Source organism: Oryctolagus cuniculus, chromosome 5 (assembly GCF_051225735.1).
Source record: "Oryctolagus cuniculus isolate XC-2025 breed Fujian yellow rabbit chromosome 5, ASM5122573v1, whole genome shotgun sequence".
NCBI lineage: Eukaryota > Metazoa > Chordata > Mammalia > Lagomorpha > Leporidae > Oryctolagus > Oryctolagus cuniculus.
Window position 1 is genome coordinate 140,544,772 of NC_142871.1, and position 15,953 is coordinate 140,560,724.

General features: G+C 44.9%; 2 pseudogenes; one reads left to right on the forward strand and one right to left on the reverse strand.

Moving 5' to 3' along the window:
* Positions 1–1,723: 1,723 nt before the first annotated feature.
* Positions 1,724–2,211, reverse strand: LOC100354118 (gamma-aminobutyric acid receptor-associated protein-like 1 pseudogene; annotated as a pseudogene).
* Positions 2,212–9,856: 7,645 nt separating this feature from the next.
* Positions 9,857–10,387, forward strand: LOC127493151 (T-complex protein 1 subunit zeta pseudogene; annotated as a pseudogene).
* The last annotated feature ends 5,566 nt before the right edge of the window (positions 10,388–15,953 follow it).

The window sequence follows — 15,953 nt, forward strand, 5'->3', positions numbered from 1 at the left end:
TGTCTGATGTTGATGTTTTGTAGGATGGTTTATGTCAAACAGGAAAATAACATGGCCTAGCTATGAGCACCAGACCAGCTTCTAACAACACTGAGGCGTAGCTATAAATCTCAGGCCTGTTCCTAGATGAAAGGAGACAATAAGTAGACCTATCAGGACCTTGCTATTATATCAGTAACATCCAAAATATTTTCTTTTAAAAAGGACATGGCATTTATTAAACAAGAACATAATTATATACACTGATATATAGTCAGAGAATAAGAAACAGCTCTTGGAAATTAAAAATACAATCATAGAAATGAATAAGGTACTAGATTTTTCCCCAAAGAAACCTTTTATTTAAGGAATATAAATTTCATAAGTACAACCTTAGGAATATAGGGATTATTCCTACTATACCCGCCCTCTCACCCATACTTCCACCCCTCCAACTCCTCCCCTTTCCAGTTCCATTCGCCATTAAGATTCATTTTTCAAATAACTTTGTATACAGAAGACCAACTCTATAACAAGTAAAGGTTTCAACAATTTGCACACACACACACACGCGCACACACACATAAACTGAGAACAAGTTTTACAGTTAACTCTCATAATACAACTCAATGAGGACGGAGGTCCTGCATGGAAGTTGGTGCATAGTGACTCCTGTTTTTAATTTAACAATTAACACTCTTATATAGGATGTCGGTGACCACCTGAGATTCTTGACATGAGCTGCCACAGCTATGGAAGCCTTTTGAATCCACAAACTCCATCAGTATTTAGACATGGCCATAAACAAAGTGGAAGTTCTCTCCTCCCTTCAGAGAAAAAGTACATCATTCTCTAATGGCCATGTCTTTCTGCTGGGGTCTCACTCACAGAGATCATTCATGTAAACATTTTTTGTCACAGTGTCTTGGCTTTTCATGCCTGAACTGCTCTCATGGGCTTTTCAGCCAGACCAGGAAGCCTTAAGCTGATTCTGAGGTCACAGTGCTGCTTAAAGTGCTACTTAAAGTGAGTCTGCTGTGTAGACTGCTTCCCATGTTGGAACAAATATCTGGTAATAATAATAGATAGAATTAAAAAGGCACTAGTTTTTTTTTTGTTTTGTTTTTTTTTTAATTAGCTTCCAGGGCCAGTGCTGTGGCATAGTAGGCTAAGCCTCTAACTGTGGCACCAGCATCCCATATGGGCACCGGTTTGTGTCCTGGCTGCTCCTCTTCTGATCCAGCTCCCTGATAATGACCTGGGAAATCAGTAGAAGATGGCTCAAGTCCTTGGGTCCCTGTACCTGCATGAGAGACCCAGAAGTAGCTCCTGGCTCTTGGCTTTGAATTGGCCCAGCTCTGACTCCCATTGGGGAGTCAACCAACAGATGGAAAACCTTTCTCTCTCTCTCTCTCTCCCTCTCACTGTCTATAACTCAACTCTACTTGGTATATTTTGTCAGTAGTAACAGCTGTCCAATTTCAAGGGTTTGGCCAAAATTCCTTAGTTGTCCATACTTTGCTACATGTGATATTTGTTGGGCTTGGTCTTCTCCTGTCCTCTCAATCCTCACTTTCTCAATCAGTTCCCTGGGCACGATTTGGTGGTTGGTGGATTCTTGTTATGGATCTTCCTAACTTCCTTTTTGCTGACTCTGACACATTTCATGAAACTCTATAGAGGTAGACACCACAGGGAATATAGCCCCAAGTCCAGGTGTTCCCATCCACTGGGCTTCCAACACTCATTTCCCATAAACACTCTCATTGCTGTAGGCCACATACAAAATAGTTTTCCTCATAGTTGTCCTCATACAGCTGGTCTCAGGTGGCATTAGTGGAAGGGATAGTGTTGCTGACAAAGAAGAATAAGACGTCCTCAAGTCTCAAGTGGATCCTCCTCCAAAGTAAGATGTAGAATTGGCCAATAGTGAGGCCAGAAGGCAGTAGGTACTTCCTCTTCTCCAGATCTGGTACTCTGGCTTTAGGTGCCTTCTCCACAATTACAGGGACCCTGTCCGGATATTTCTTCTGGATCTTTTCTCCTTTCTTTTTCCAGTACTCAAGAGGATGGTCCTCCTTATACTGGAACTTCATGATGGACCACAGGTTTTCCAAGATCCTCGCACAGAGCCTGCCTCTCTTGCAGATGGTTGTGTCTCACGCTTCTCTGCCCTCTGCCAACTTCTGTGGTACCAGGATTGCCTCAGAAGCCTTCACGCTCTTCACCACGCTGCCTGGCCTCATGCTCAGGAGGGATGCCTTGGGACCCTGACCTGGAGGTGGAAAGTGGCCAGGTGAGGAAATGCAGGTGCTCTGCTCAAGCAGGCAATAGATGAATTGCAAGAAAAAGTCATATTCCCATTACGTAGTATAAATGGAAAGGTAATGGGAAACTACAGATAACACAATGAGTGTTCCCAACCATCGTTATGAAATCATGAAACTTAGACTTTGAAAATTCTAAGAACTTGTTTCTTTAACCAAACCAGTTCTGAAATCCAGAAGACACTGAAGCAATGCTTTCCAGATTGCAAGAAAAAAATATTTTAACACATAATTCTATACTAAAACAAAATTTGAATAGCTGTTAGGTAGCCTAAAGAGATTTTCAGATGTTTAGGCTGTCAATATTTTACTTTCCATGTTCATTTCCTCAAAATACTATGGATGGGGCAAGCATTGTGGGATAGCAGGTTGGACCACTGCCAGCAAATGCTGGCATCCCACATGGGCACTGGTTTGAATTCTGGCTGCTCTACTTCTGATCTTGCCCCTGATAATGTGCCTGGGAAAGCAGTGAAATATGGCCCAAGTGCTTGGGCTCCTGTGCCCATCTAGGCTCCTGGCTTCTGCCTGGCCGAGCTCTGGCTGTTGTGGCCATTTGGGCAGTGAAATAGCAGATAGAAGATCTCCCCCCCCACCCACATCTCTTGTAACTCTGCCTTTCAAATAAATAAATATTTTAAAAAAATGCTACAGGGAAAAGTGGGAAAACTGAAGGAGGAAACCAAAGAGGGAACACATGAGATCTAGGCAACAGAGAAGCCAGCATGAGAGTGGCAAGGAACTGTCCAAGAGGTGAAGATCAGGGGACAGCACTGCCCCAGATGTGCCCCATGTGTGGAGGAACTTAGGGCAGAGGAGATGAAGTTGGTAGAATCCCAGCTGTTCTTCAGTATATTCATGGAAAGTTAGACCCTGGAGGAGAGTTTGGGAACAAATCTGTAATGAGGACAACAGAAACTGAGTATCTCAGTCTTCTTGGGTCACTATAACAAAAGACTATAGATTGGGTGGCTTATAAACAACAGAAAATTATTTCTAACAGTCCTGGGGGATAGGAAGTCCAAGATCAAGGGACCACTAAATTCAGTCTGGTGACTGCCCACTTCCTAATTCACAGAAGGCTGTCTCGACAGACTTTTTGCTGAGTTCTCTACATAGTAGAAGGGGTGAGAGAGCTCTCTGGGTTTTTTTTGTAAAGGCTCCACCCTCATGGCCTATTCACTCCCATAGTCCCCACCTCCAAAAACCATCACACAGGGGTTGGGTTTCAACATATGAATGGTGGTGTTTTGGGGCAGGGGCAACACACAGATATTCAATCTACATTACTTAGTAAATCAAGGAACTTGGAATTTGTCAATACAGGGATAATTTATAAATCAATTTCATAAAGGAAAAATAAGCATAGTCTACCAAATGCCCAGTCCTAATAGTATTTATGAATGGCCATGATAATGTAAACATTGAGCTAACCAAAATTGTGAAATCATTATTATGAGAGGACAAAGTATGTGTGAAAGAGATAATTCACTATAGATAACACATACATCTGAAAAACAAGCAGCTCAATAAGGTGTGACTTAAATGTACAGAAGTAACAACAAGAGAACCAGGGAAAAGGAGAGATTGCCTCAGGTTCAAAATATGGGGTGCATGGAAGGTCGGGGATGTCTGTCTTCAAAACAAGCCTTGTAGGAGAATTAGACATTTTTATTTTATTTATTTATTTGGCAGGTAGAGATAGAGAGAGAGAGAGAGAGAAAGGTTTTCCTTCCGTTGGTTCACCCCCCAAATGGCTGCTACGGCTGGGGCTGCGCCGATCCGAAGCTAGGAGCCAGGTGCTTCCTCCTGGTCTCCCATTGGTCTCCCATGTGGGTGCAGGGCCTAAGAATCTGGGCCATCCTCCACTGCACTCCCGGGCCACAGCAGAGAGCTGGACTGGAAGAGGAGCAACCGGGACAGAATCCGGCACCCCAACCGGGACTAGAACCCGGGGTGCCGGTGCCGCAGGCGGAGGATTAGCCAAGTGAGCTGTGGTGCTAGCCTTGCTTCTTTTCTTTTCTTTTCTTTTCTTTTCTTTTCTTTTCTTTTTTTTCTTTTTTTTCTTTTTTTTTCTTTTTCTTTTTTTTTTTTTTTTTGACAGGCAGAGTGGACAGTGAGAAAGAGAGAACAGAGAGAAAGGTCTACCTTTGCCGTTGGTTCACCCTCCAATGGCTGCCGCGGCCGGCGCGCTGCGGCCGGCACACCGCACTGATTCGATGGCAGGAGCCAGGTACTTCTCCTGGTCTCCCATGGGGTGCAGGGCCCAAGCACTTGGGCCATCCTCTACTGCACTCCCTGGCCACAGCAGAGAGCTGGCCTGGAAGAGGGGCTACTGGGACAGAATCCGGCGCCCCGACCGGGACTAGAACCCGGTGTGCTGGCGCCGCAAGGCGGAGGATTAGCCTAGTGAGCCGCGGTGCCGGCCACTCTTAATTTATATTATCTTTCTTTTTTTGGACAGGCAGAGTGGACAGTGAGAGAGAGACTGAGAGAAAGGTCTTCCTTTTGCCGTTGGTTCGCCCTCCAATGGCCGCTGCAGCCGGCGCGCTACAGCCGGCACACCGCGCTGATGTGAAGGCAGGAGCCAGGTGCTTCTCCTGTTCTCCCATGGGGTGCAGGGCCCAAGCACTTGGGCCATCCTCCACTGCCTTCCCAGGCCACAGCAGAGAGCTGGCCTGGAAGAGGAGCAACCGGGACAGAATCCGGCTCCCCGACCGGGACTAGAACCCGGTGTGCCGGCGCCGCTAGGTGGAGGATTAGCCTGTTGAGCCGCGGCGCTGGCTCAATTTATATTATCTTTAATTGGAGTGTGAACCAGTAGATTTATTGTAGTTGTTATGATAGGTTTTAGGTCTGCAATGCTATTTTTCCTTCTGTTTCTCCTTTCCTCTCCTATGACTTCATCACAGAACCAGAAGAAAATTCCACAATACGCTTAAAGTTCTGAAAGAAAAAGGTGAACCCAAAACTCTATTTGTAGTAGAAATGTCCTTTAAGATTGAAGGCAAAATAAAGAGATATTCAGATAAAAGAAAATTCAGAGACTTTGTCACCAATAGACTCTGGCCTGTAAGAAATGGCAAAGGGGGCAGCTTTACCTGCTACACCACAGTGCCGGCATCCCATATGGGCATCAGTTCGAGTCCTGGCTGCTCCACTTCTGATCCAACTCTCCAGCTATGGCCTGGGAAAGCAGTGGAAGATGGCCCAAGTTCTTGGGTCCTTGCACATACAAGGGAAACCTGGAAGAAGCTCCTGGCTCCTGGCTTCGGATCAGTGTAGCTCTGGCCGTTGCGGCCATCTGGGGAGTGAACCAGTGGATGGAAGGATGGAAGGCCTCTCTCGCTTTCTCTCTCTCTCTCTGTCTTCTCTCTGCTTCTGCCTCTCTGTAACTCTGCCTTTCAAATAAATAAATAAATGTTGAAAAAACTTCTATATTTAGGTGAACTGGTACATTATTACCTGGAAGTAAGGCTATTAAAGGCTAAGGATGTGCATGGTAATTCCTATGAAAACCACTTCAAAAATAATGAAAAGAAAAACTAACAGGAAAATTTAAGTGGGAAGCTAATGAATTTTTAGTAGAACTTATTCCTGCTTCTCTAACTTCAGAATCTGGTTCCTTAAAAATGACTGGAGAATGGGGCCAGTACTATGGCATAGTAGTAGGTTGGGGCTCCACCCATGGCACCAGCATCCCATGTGGGCACTGGTTTAATTCCCACCTGTCCCACTTCCAATCCAGATCCCTGCTGATATGCCTGGGAAGGCAGTGGAAGATGGCCCAAGTGCTTGGGCTCTGAACCCATGGAAGGCCCAAAAGGAGCATCTGGCTCCTGGCTTCGGATCTGCTTAGCTCTAGTTGTTGTAGCCATTTGGTGAGTGAACCAGCAGATGGAGAACCCCGCTCTCTCTGTATCTCTCCTTTTCTCTGTAACTGTGCCTCTCAAGCAAATAAAAATAAATCTTTTAAAAAAATGGTTGGAGAAAAGACAGAAAATACAATCCAGAAAACAGCCTTGGAAGGTGGGGAACAGTTAGACTGTCCTGAAAATTCATCTCTTGGCGTCAGAGCCTCCTGTGTGCAGGGGCTTTCATGCGCCTTGTGAGGACAATGACAGAAAAAAATGCAGCTTCCCTAGAGGAGAGTGAGACCAGAATTCACATAGAGGAACAAGAAGAACAGGTACAATCTTCCACAGAAACATAGGAACAAAAATCAAACACACAAAAAATTGGGAGCTGAGAGCCAGACACAGGCCTCAGCTAGACTCAGACCTAGGTAGACCTGGTCAGAGGACCTGCCCATGGTCCTGCATACAGGACAAGGCCTTGGCAACATCTCTGTAATGAAAGGTTTCAGTGGGACAAGATTCTGCTGGAGGGAGTAGGAAAAACAGACAGCGAAGATGACTAAACTAAGGAGTGACTAAATCCCCACACCGTCTGCCTGATGCCTGGCCTGGGGCCTAAGGCAGCGGTTCTCAAATGTTTGGGTTGCAGAATCTCCACATGCTCTCAGGAATTGCTAGGACTTAGAAAGTGATCTTGCTTTTGTGAGTTATGCCTATCAATATTTACCATATTACAAATTAAAGCCACTTTAAATGAATTTATTTAGAATATTAGTGGTTCATTGTATTAACAATATTTTTAATGAGAAATTCCAGTCTTCCAAAATAAAACAGTATAGTGAAGACAAATGGGTTTTTCCACACTTAACATTTTAGCAAGGCCATTTTTTTTGTCTGTCTCATCGCAAGATGTGGGTTTTCACAGGTACTGAATTTAACCTGTTGTTATGGTTGAAGTATATGGGGAGAGAAAAAGCTCAGCCTCACATAAATATGAGCAAGCTTTGCAAAATTCATGAAAAACAAATACTGTGAAAAAATATGCATGGATTTCAAAAATTTTGCACCAAAATAACCTTATCTTTTAATTTCATTTTCCACAAACCTTTTGGGGTCCTCTCTTATATAGGAAGATTTTAATAACATTTAAGATAATGATAGACACATTCGTCTTTGGTACTACAATGATAAAAGGTTATTCTCCAAGGTTATTTTGCAATGTGGAACCTGGAACACTGTTGAATATTTGGTGTTCTGTTACATTAAAATCTATAGGTCTTGTACATGGGATGTATGTTGTGCTAATGCATGATTTTTAAGTGATATATTGTTTCCCCAAGTTATATAGGTTTTCCAGTACTGACACATGTAATTAAAAATTATCAAAAATTCATATTCATTAATATTGTGGCAGATCCCACCAGAAAAGGTTGTAAGTATTGGGAAGATGCCAAGCTGTCAGTGGCAGATAGAAGTTCTTCAGAAGTCTAATTTTCACTTGAGAGCATGCACTTTATCATCAAAAATACTGTAAGAGGTTTACCTTGAAGAAGCAAGGTTATGTGCAGCTTTGGAATACCATTTTTACATGAAATAATAAATCACAGAGAAACTATGCTTAGATATTTAGCTGACACTTTCAGTTGTCCACCGTGAAAAGTTATATTGTGACTCATAAACTGAAGTATGTTAAAAATTGTTTTCATGTAGAAGCCAGGGGGTTGTCTATGTGAGTCTTAGACACATCTCTAATATTCATCATGCCCAGGAATGTTGAATGTGCATTTTAACAACTAGGATGTACAGATTTTGCCAAAACGTGTTTTATCACCTCAGGATCATAAATTTTCAAAAATAGTCACCACTAAGCTAATCTTTGTCTATATTTCACTAGAAGTTTTGGTAATATTGTTTCCTTTAGCTTGTTGAACATGAAAAGACACAAAAGTCTTCACTTAGCCCCAAAGAAAGTATGTATTGACGATGGCATACATATAAAACATCCTGCAGTTCCTGTAGATATATTTTGTAAATCATAAACAATATATTTAGAGCCATGCTGAGCTGGCTCTTGGCACTCCTCATGCCAGTTTGCTCCTATCCCTCTGCTGAGTCAACTAAGGCATCCGTGAAGACCCTGAAAAGTGGCTGGAAGTGGCTTGAGCCCAGGAGGCCCTAGGAGTCAACAGCAGCACAGCACAGGGCTACCAAACCTTCCAAAGACCAATTTGAGACCCAAGGGCATTAGGAAGAAGTTTGTTTCAGGTGCTGCAGACATTGAATTAAAAAAAAAAAAAAAGGCAGTGTACTGCTTCGTGAAATAAAAATTTAACCCTCAACAGCCTCTTTAACAGCAAAAGTAGCAACATCTCAAGGTGATTGACCTCACGATGGTACTACTTCCAATGTTCTTGTCACTGGAGAGCTGCTTAAACAGGTGGATTTCTACAGTTCTGAAGGTCTTCATCCCAGAATAATCAATGTAGGCTTTGGAACTGTAAACGGCCTTTAAATTTTTTTGAGTAAATCAAAGCTGGCAGAGAGGTGGACAGGGAAGCACTTATGGATGTGGCTAGAGCACCTCTATGCACTGGAGTTTGTGTTGAACTTGCTCTAACAGGATGTTGTGGACTCACTGTGGCCATTAAAATAAGACAAACCAATCACGGTGATGAGACACGAATCTGAAACTGATGCAGGCTTGGGGCCGGCGCCATGGCTCACTTGGCTAATCCTCCACCTGCGGTGCTGGAATCCCATATGGGCGCCGGGTTCTAGTCCCGGTTGCTCTTCTTCCAGTCCAGCTCTCTGCTGTGGCCCGGGAAGGTAGTGGAGGATGGCCCAAGTGCTTGGATGCCTGCACCTGTGTGGGAGATCAGGAGGAAGCACCTGGCTCCTGGCTTCGGATGGGTGTAGCTCTGGCCATAGTGGCCATTTGGGGGGTGAACCAACGGAAGGAAGACCTTTCTCTCTGTCTCTCTCTCTCACTGTCTGTAACTCTACCTGTAAAATAAAAAAATAAAAAATCTTTAAAAAAAAAAAAAGAAACTGATGCAGGCTTAACCAGAGGTTTTGTTGTGGTCCATGGGGCATGGCATCCTGATATGAAGTAAAGAGTAGAAAAAGTTATATGTTGCCAGAATTTAAAAAAGCAGAAGTGAATTCTGGATTTGCTTGTTTGTTTTTTACAAGAGTGCAGAAGAGAGAGGAAAAAAACAGTAAAGGCTGAAAGAGAATTCATTGAAGAGAGTTAAAAAAATTGAACTGAAAAAGTCCAAGGTGATTAAGATAAAATTTTTCTTGTTATTAATCAAAAAGGAATTGACACCTTTTCCTTAAATGTTCTTGCCAAAGAAGGCTTAGAAGCTCTGCACAGAGGCAAAAGGAGAAACTCAGAAAGGTTGATCCTTGTTTGTGGTGGAGCCACTACATTTTGCTGTTTTTAGAGAGGAAGACACACACACACACACACACACAGCTTCCATCCATTGGTTCACTCCTCCAATGCTTACAGTGGCCAAGGCTGGATGAGTATAAAGACTGGAGTTGGGAACTTAATCCAGGTCTTGCACATAGGTGGCAGGGACTTAACCACTTGAGCCATCACCTGCTGCCTCCAAGGGTCCACATTAGCAGGGAACTGGAAATGGGAACAGGAGTCCTGACTCAGACATAGGTAAATCCTGACTGGGATGTGCAGGACTTGCTGTGAGAACACTTTGGGAGAAGAGAAGTTCACCATTGTTAAGAAATGTAACAGTCCTTGCTCTGCCACATCATTGGTCAAAGGACCAAGCAGACATAGATTTATTCAAATCGAAATTGCATTAAGAGGTGGCATAAGGGCTGTATTGTTCCAGGTACTGGTTGAGTAGAAGCAGCAGTGGCAGAAGCCTTCATTAAATGTAAGGCCAGTTCAGACATTTTCTGGTGCACTGCTCATTTACTCAAGGTTTTTGCTTGGAACTCTGGCTTTGACCTTCAGGATTTTTGCTTAAAAATCAAGCAGAACATTCAGAATCAGAATTTAGGTGTGGGCTTGAACACAGGTGGGCCAGTGGTGGCAGCAGAAGTAGGCTCATGTACAATTACTGCGTAAAGAAACAGCTTATTCACTCCTGTGCTGTGATTGCCACCAACCTTCTGGCTGCTGAGACCATTCGGGCTGGAAGGTCTTCCCTAAAAAGTTGGATTGAGGGGCTGGTGCTGTGGCGTAGCGGGTAAGGCCGCTGTCTGAAGTGCCGGCATCCCATGTGGGCGCCAGATCGAGACCTGGCAGCTCCACTTCTGCTCCAGCTCTCTGCTGTGGCCTGGGAAAGCAGTGGATGATGGCCCAAATCCTTGGGCCCCTGCACCTACGTGGGAAATTCAGAAGAAGCCCTGGATCCCAGCTTTGGACTGGCCCAGCCCAAGCCATCAGGGCCATTTGAGTGGTGAATCGGGATGAAAGATCTCTCTATATCTCTGTCTCTGTCTCTCTCTCTCTGTGTAACTCTGCCTTCCAAATAAATAAATAAATAAATCTTTAAAAATAAATACATACATAAATAAAAGAAAGAGTTTCAGAATAAGAGAGGAAGGGAGGGAGAGGTCTTCCATCGCTGGTTTGCTTCCCAGATGGCTGCAATGGCCAGGGCTGGGCCAGGCTAAACCCAGGAGCCAGGAGCTTCATCCAGGTCTCCCATGAGGGTAGCAGGGGCTCAAACACTTGGGCCATCTTCTGCTGCTTTTCCCAGGCCATTAGCAGAGAGCTGGATTAGACGTGGAGCAGCCAGGAAATGAACCAGCTCTCATACAGAATGCTGAGGTTACAGGCAGTGGCTTTACTTGCTACTCCACAACATTGACACCATTGTTTTGAACTTTTATGCTCGTATAAATGGTACTTAAGTAATTTAAAGTTTTAAAAGACTTTCTTGGCCGGCGCCGCGGCTCACTAGGTAATCCTCCGCCTAGCGGCGCCGGCACACCGGGTTCTAGTCCCGGTCGGGGCGCCGGATTCTGTCCCGGTTGCCCCTCTTCCAGGCCAGCCCTCTGCTGTGGCCAGGGAGTGCAGTGGAGGATGGCCCAGGTCCTTGGGCCCTGCACCCCATGGGAGACCAGAAAAAAAAGCACCTGGCTCCTGGCTCCTGCCATCGGATCAGCGCGGTGCGCCGGCCGCAACGCGCCGGCCGCGGCGGCCATTGGAGGGTGAACCAACGGCAAAAGGAAGACCTTTCTCTCTGTCTCTCTCTCTCACTGTCCACTCTGCCTGTCAAAAAAAAAAAAAAAATTAAAAAAAAAAAGACTTTCTTTAGCACACATTTTTAAAAACATTTATTTACCTATTTATTTATATTGGAGAATGTGAGAAAGGGAAAGACCACCCCCCACCCCCATACACACAGATCTTCCCTCCACTGGTTCACTTCACGTATGTCTGCAAAAGCTTATTCTGGGCAAGGCCAAAACCAAGGGGCAGAACTCCACCTGGGTCTCCCATATGAGTAGCAGGGACCCAAGTACATGTTTATTTTCTCAGTTTTTAAGGCAGGGAAGTCAAAGGTCAAGGCACCATCTGGCAAAGGCCTTCCTGCTGTGTTTTCACTCAGCTGAAGGGGGAAAGGCAGGTGGTGAACCTACTCCTTAGACAATGGCATTGACCTCTAGAGAAGGCAGAGTCCTGGTGACCCAAACACCCCCAACTGGATTCCACCTCCCAACACTACCCCATTGGAGACCAAGCTTTCTTTTATTTTTTTTCCTTTAACTTTTTTTTTTAGAAATTTTTTATTTAATAAATTTAAATTCCAAAGGTACAGCTTTTGGATCATACTGGTTCTTTCCCCCATACCCACCCTCCCAACCCCACTCCTATCTCACCTCCTACTCCCTCTCCCATCCCATTCTTCATTAATATTCATTTTTAGTTATCTTTATATACAGAAGATCAACTCTATACTAAGTAAAGATTTCAACAGTTTGCACCCACACAGACTCACAAAGTATAAAGTACTGTTTGAAGACTATTTTTACAGTTAATTCTCATAGTACAATGCATTAAGGACAGAGATCCTACATGAGGAGGAAGTGCAGAGTGACTCCTGCTGTTGATTTAACAATTGACACCCTTATTTATGATGTCAGTGATCACTGGAGGCTTCTGTCATGAGCTGCCAAGGCTATGGAAGCCTTTTGAGTACACAAACTCCGACCTTATTTAGACAAGGCCATAATCAAAATGGAAGTTCTCTCCTCCCTTCAGAGAAAGTGGAGACGAACCTTTCAGCAGGTGGACACATTCAAACAATAGCAGAGACCCTGGAGGAAACTTGGGGAGGGATTTTGCAGTGAGAACAACAGAAACTTAGCAAATGAAGAAGATGAGAGCTTCAGGGAAATAAAAAAAAATCAATTCAAGCAAAGAAAAGTTATCATAGCCACTAGCCTAGTTGTGATAGAATTTACATGGTCATTGGGGGGCCGGCGCTGTGGCGCAGCGGGTTAACACCCTGGCATGAAGCGCTGGCAACCCATATGGGCGCCGGTTTGAGGGCCAGCTGCTCCGTTTCCTGTCCAGCTTTCTGCTATGGCCTGGGGAAACGTAGAAGATGGCCCAAGTCCTTGGGCCCCTGCACCCGCGTGGGAGACCTGGAGGAGGCTCCTGGCTCCTGGCTTCGGATTGGCGCAGTTCTGGCTGTTGTGACCAACTGGGGAGTGAGCCATCAGATGGAAGACCTCTCTCTCTCTCTCTCTCTCTCTCTCTCTCTCTCTCTCTGCTTCTCCTTCTGTCTGTGTAACTCTTTCAAGTAAAAATAAATAAATATTTAAAATATAAACACTGAACACTGAGCTAACCAAAATTATAAAATAGACACATTGGCAGGACAGGGGCATGTGAAAGGAAGCTATCTACAAATGATGATACATAAAACTGAACTGAAAGACAAAGAAGGAGGCCTAAAAGGGAAGGCAGACAGGCACAAAGATCTTTAGTGGCACAGAGGAGACAATAAAAGAATTAGGATGCTTGCCTCTGGGATCAGCAAATGGGGATGCAAGGAAGGCTGGGGACGTCTGTTTTCCTAACAAGCTTTGTAGAAATATTTGACTTTTAAACTAGCTAACTTCATATATCCATTTTATTTTTTAAAAATAAAAATTCAGGCGCTGACGCTGTGGCACAGCAGGTTAAAGCCACCGCCTGCAGTGCTGGCATCCCATATGAGTGCTGGTTCGAGTCCCACCTGCTCCACTTCCAATCCAGCTCTCTGCTATGGCCTGGGAAAGCAGAAGAAGATGGTCCAAGTCCTTGGGCCCCTGCACATGTGTGGAAACTGGAAGAAGCTACTGGCTCCTGGCTCCAGCTGTTGTGGCCATTTGGGGATTTAACCAGTGGATGGAAGACCTCTTTATCTCTCTCTGTCTTGCTATAATTCTGCCTTTCAAATAAATAAATCTTAAAAACAAAGAAAAAAGAAATGGAGCTGTTATGCTAAAAAAATAAAAATTCTTTGCTTTAAAGCAACAACTTGAGGGGTGGACATTGTGGTACAGTGGGTTCAGCCGTCATCTAGGACACCCACATCCCATATCAGAGTGCCTGGGTTCAAGTACTGGCTACTCTGCAATTCCCATTCAGCTTCTTGCTAATGTGCCTGGGAGACAGCAGATTATGGCTCAAGTGCTTGAGCCTCTCCACCCACATGGGAGGCCTGGCTGGAATTCCTGGATCCTGGCTTCAGCCTGGCCCAGTCCTGGCTGTTGCAGGCATTAGGGGAGTGAATCAGTAGATGGAAGATCTCTCTGTCTCTGTCTCTGTCTCTTTCTCTCTCTCCATGTCACTTTGCCTTTCAAATAGCGGAAAATATGCAAAAATTTAAAAGTTGGGGCTGGTGCTGTGGTGTGGTAGATTGAGCCTCCGCCTGCAGTGCTGGCATCCTATATGGGCGCCGTTCATGTTACAGCTGTTCTACTTACGATCCAGTTCTCTGCTATGGCCTGGGAGGGCAGTGGAAGATGGCGCAAGTGCTTGGGCCCCTGCACCCACATGGGAGACTCAAGAGAAACTTCTGGCTCCTGGCTTTGGATTGGCCCAGCTCCAGTCGTTGCAGGCATTTAGGGAGTGAACTAGCAGATGGAAGACCTTTCTCTCTGTTTCTCCCTCTTTCTGTAATTCTGTCTCTCAAATCAAGAAATAAAATGTTGAAAAAGAGTATTTTTCACCAGGAGTTGGTTGAATCTGTGGATACAGAACCAATGGATGCAGAGGCCTGACTGCATTGAGTTTGGCTTCCACCACCATGCAGCAAATACCCCAGTCACCACTAAGGAAGAGTCATTTTCCTTGAGTTTCTGTTCAACAGAAGGCCCACTCCTTGCTCAGCGCTTCTCAAATTCATCAGCACCCTTCTAGTCACATGTTTGAGCACTTTCTCTGGGCTGAGCACTGTTTTATGCACTTCATATGTGTGCTTGTTTTAATATTTATTTAGTTATTTGAAAGGCAGAGTTAGAGAGGGAGGGAAAGAGAGAGGGGTGTTCCACCTGCTGTTTTACTCCCCAAATGGCCACAACAGCTGGAGCTGGGCCTATCTAAAACAAAGAGCTTCTTCCAGGTCTACCCATGGGATGCAGGGGCCCAAGCACTGGGCCATCCTCCACTTCTTTTCCTAGGCGTGTTAGCAGAGAGCTGGATCATAAGTGGAGCAGCCAAGACTTGAACTGGTGCCTATGTGTGATGCCAGCACTGCAGGTGGGTGCTTTACCTGCTGCATGACAATGCTGCCCCCTCACATGGTTATTTTTTAAAGATACTTTTACTGGGGGCCAGAGTTTGGCACAGTGGGTTAAGCCACCACCTGCAATGCCAACCTCCTATATAGGCACCTATTCAAGTCCTACCTGCTCCAACTCTGATTTACCTCTCTACTAATATGCCTGGGAAAGCAGCAGGAAATGACTCAAGTGTTTGGATCCCTGCCACCCATTTTATGGGTGATATCATGGAATGTTTGCAGAAATGCATGAACCAGAAGAGAGTGAAAACTGGTGATGCAGGAGAGGGAGGGGCTGGTGTTGTGCACAGATGCAGGGGTAGTCTCAGCGGTGAGACCATCCATCCATCATCCGTGGGGGGAAGGCCGAGAAGAGCAGCTCTGGCTTGTGGGGTGCTGGTACAGTTCTCACCTGAGTCCTTCTTTAATCCTGAGTGAAAAAAGAGATAAGTTCATCCTCCAAGTGAGTAGAGTGGGGTGTGGAGGGGTGTGAGGAGGAAGGAGAAAGTGAAGAGTAGCCCCTCAAGGGCAGTGAGAATGAACTGATGAGGACATCAAGAGGGAGAGAGGGAGACAGAGACTGGGTAGCAGCAGCAAGATGTCTGGCACACTAACTACAAGGAAATATGACAATATATTATGTCTGCTGTGAGGAGTATGGGTTACTTTTACTTTGTCATTTATCATTGTCATCATTTTACAATTTTTCTGCAAAAATATATTTTCTACACTATATGTAGTATGGTATAGTATACATAATATAGTATAGAAAAGCAGCTTTGTTTAATATGTTAGAAGGCAAAGCAGATGGGTACAAAGTCAGGAGCTTGGGCCTCTGTGTCTGGGCTCTAGGACAATGACTCAGAGTCTTGGCCCCATTGCCTGGGACACTGCCCTCCTTGAAGGCCAAGAGCCTTCTCCCCATTCTTTGTGTGGTATGGCCATTTATTACTTTCTTATCAGCAGCTGATGCCTTTAAGAAGTCTTGACATTTTCAGCTTTTGTCAGTGGGAGACTTTGTCCCTGTAATATAG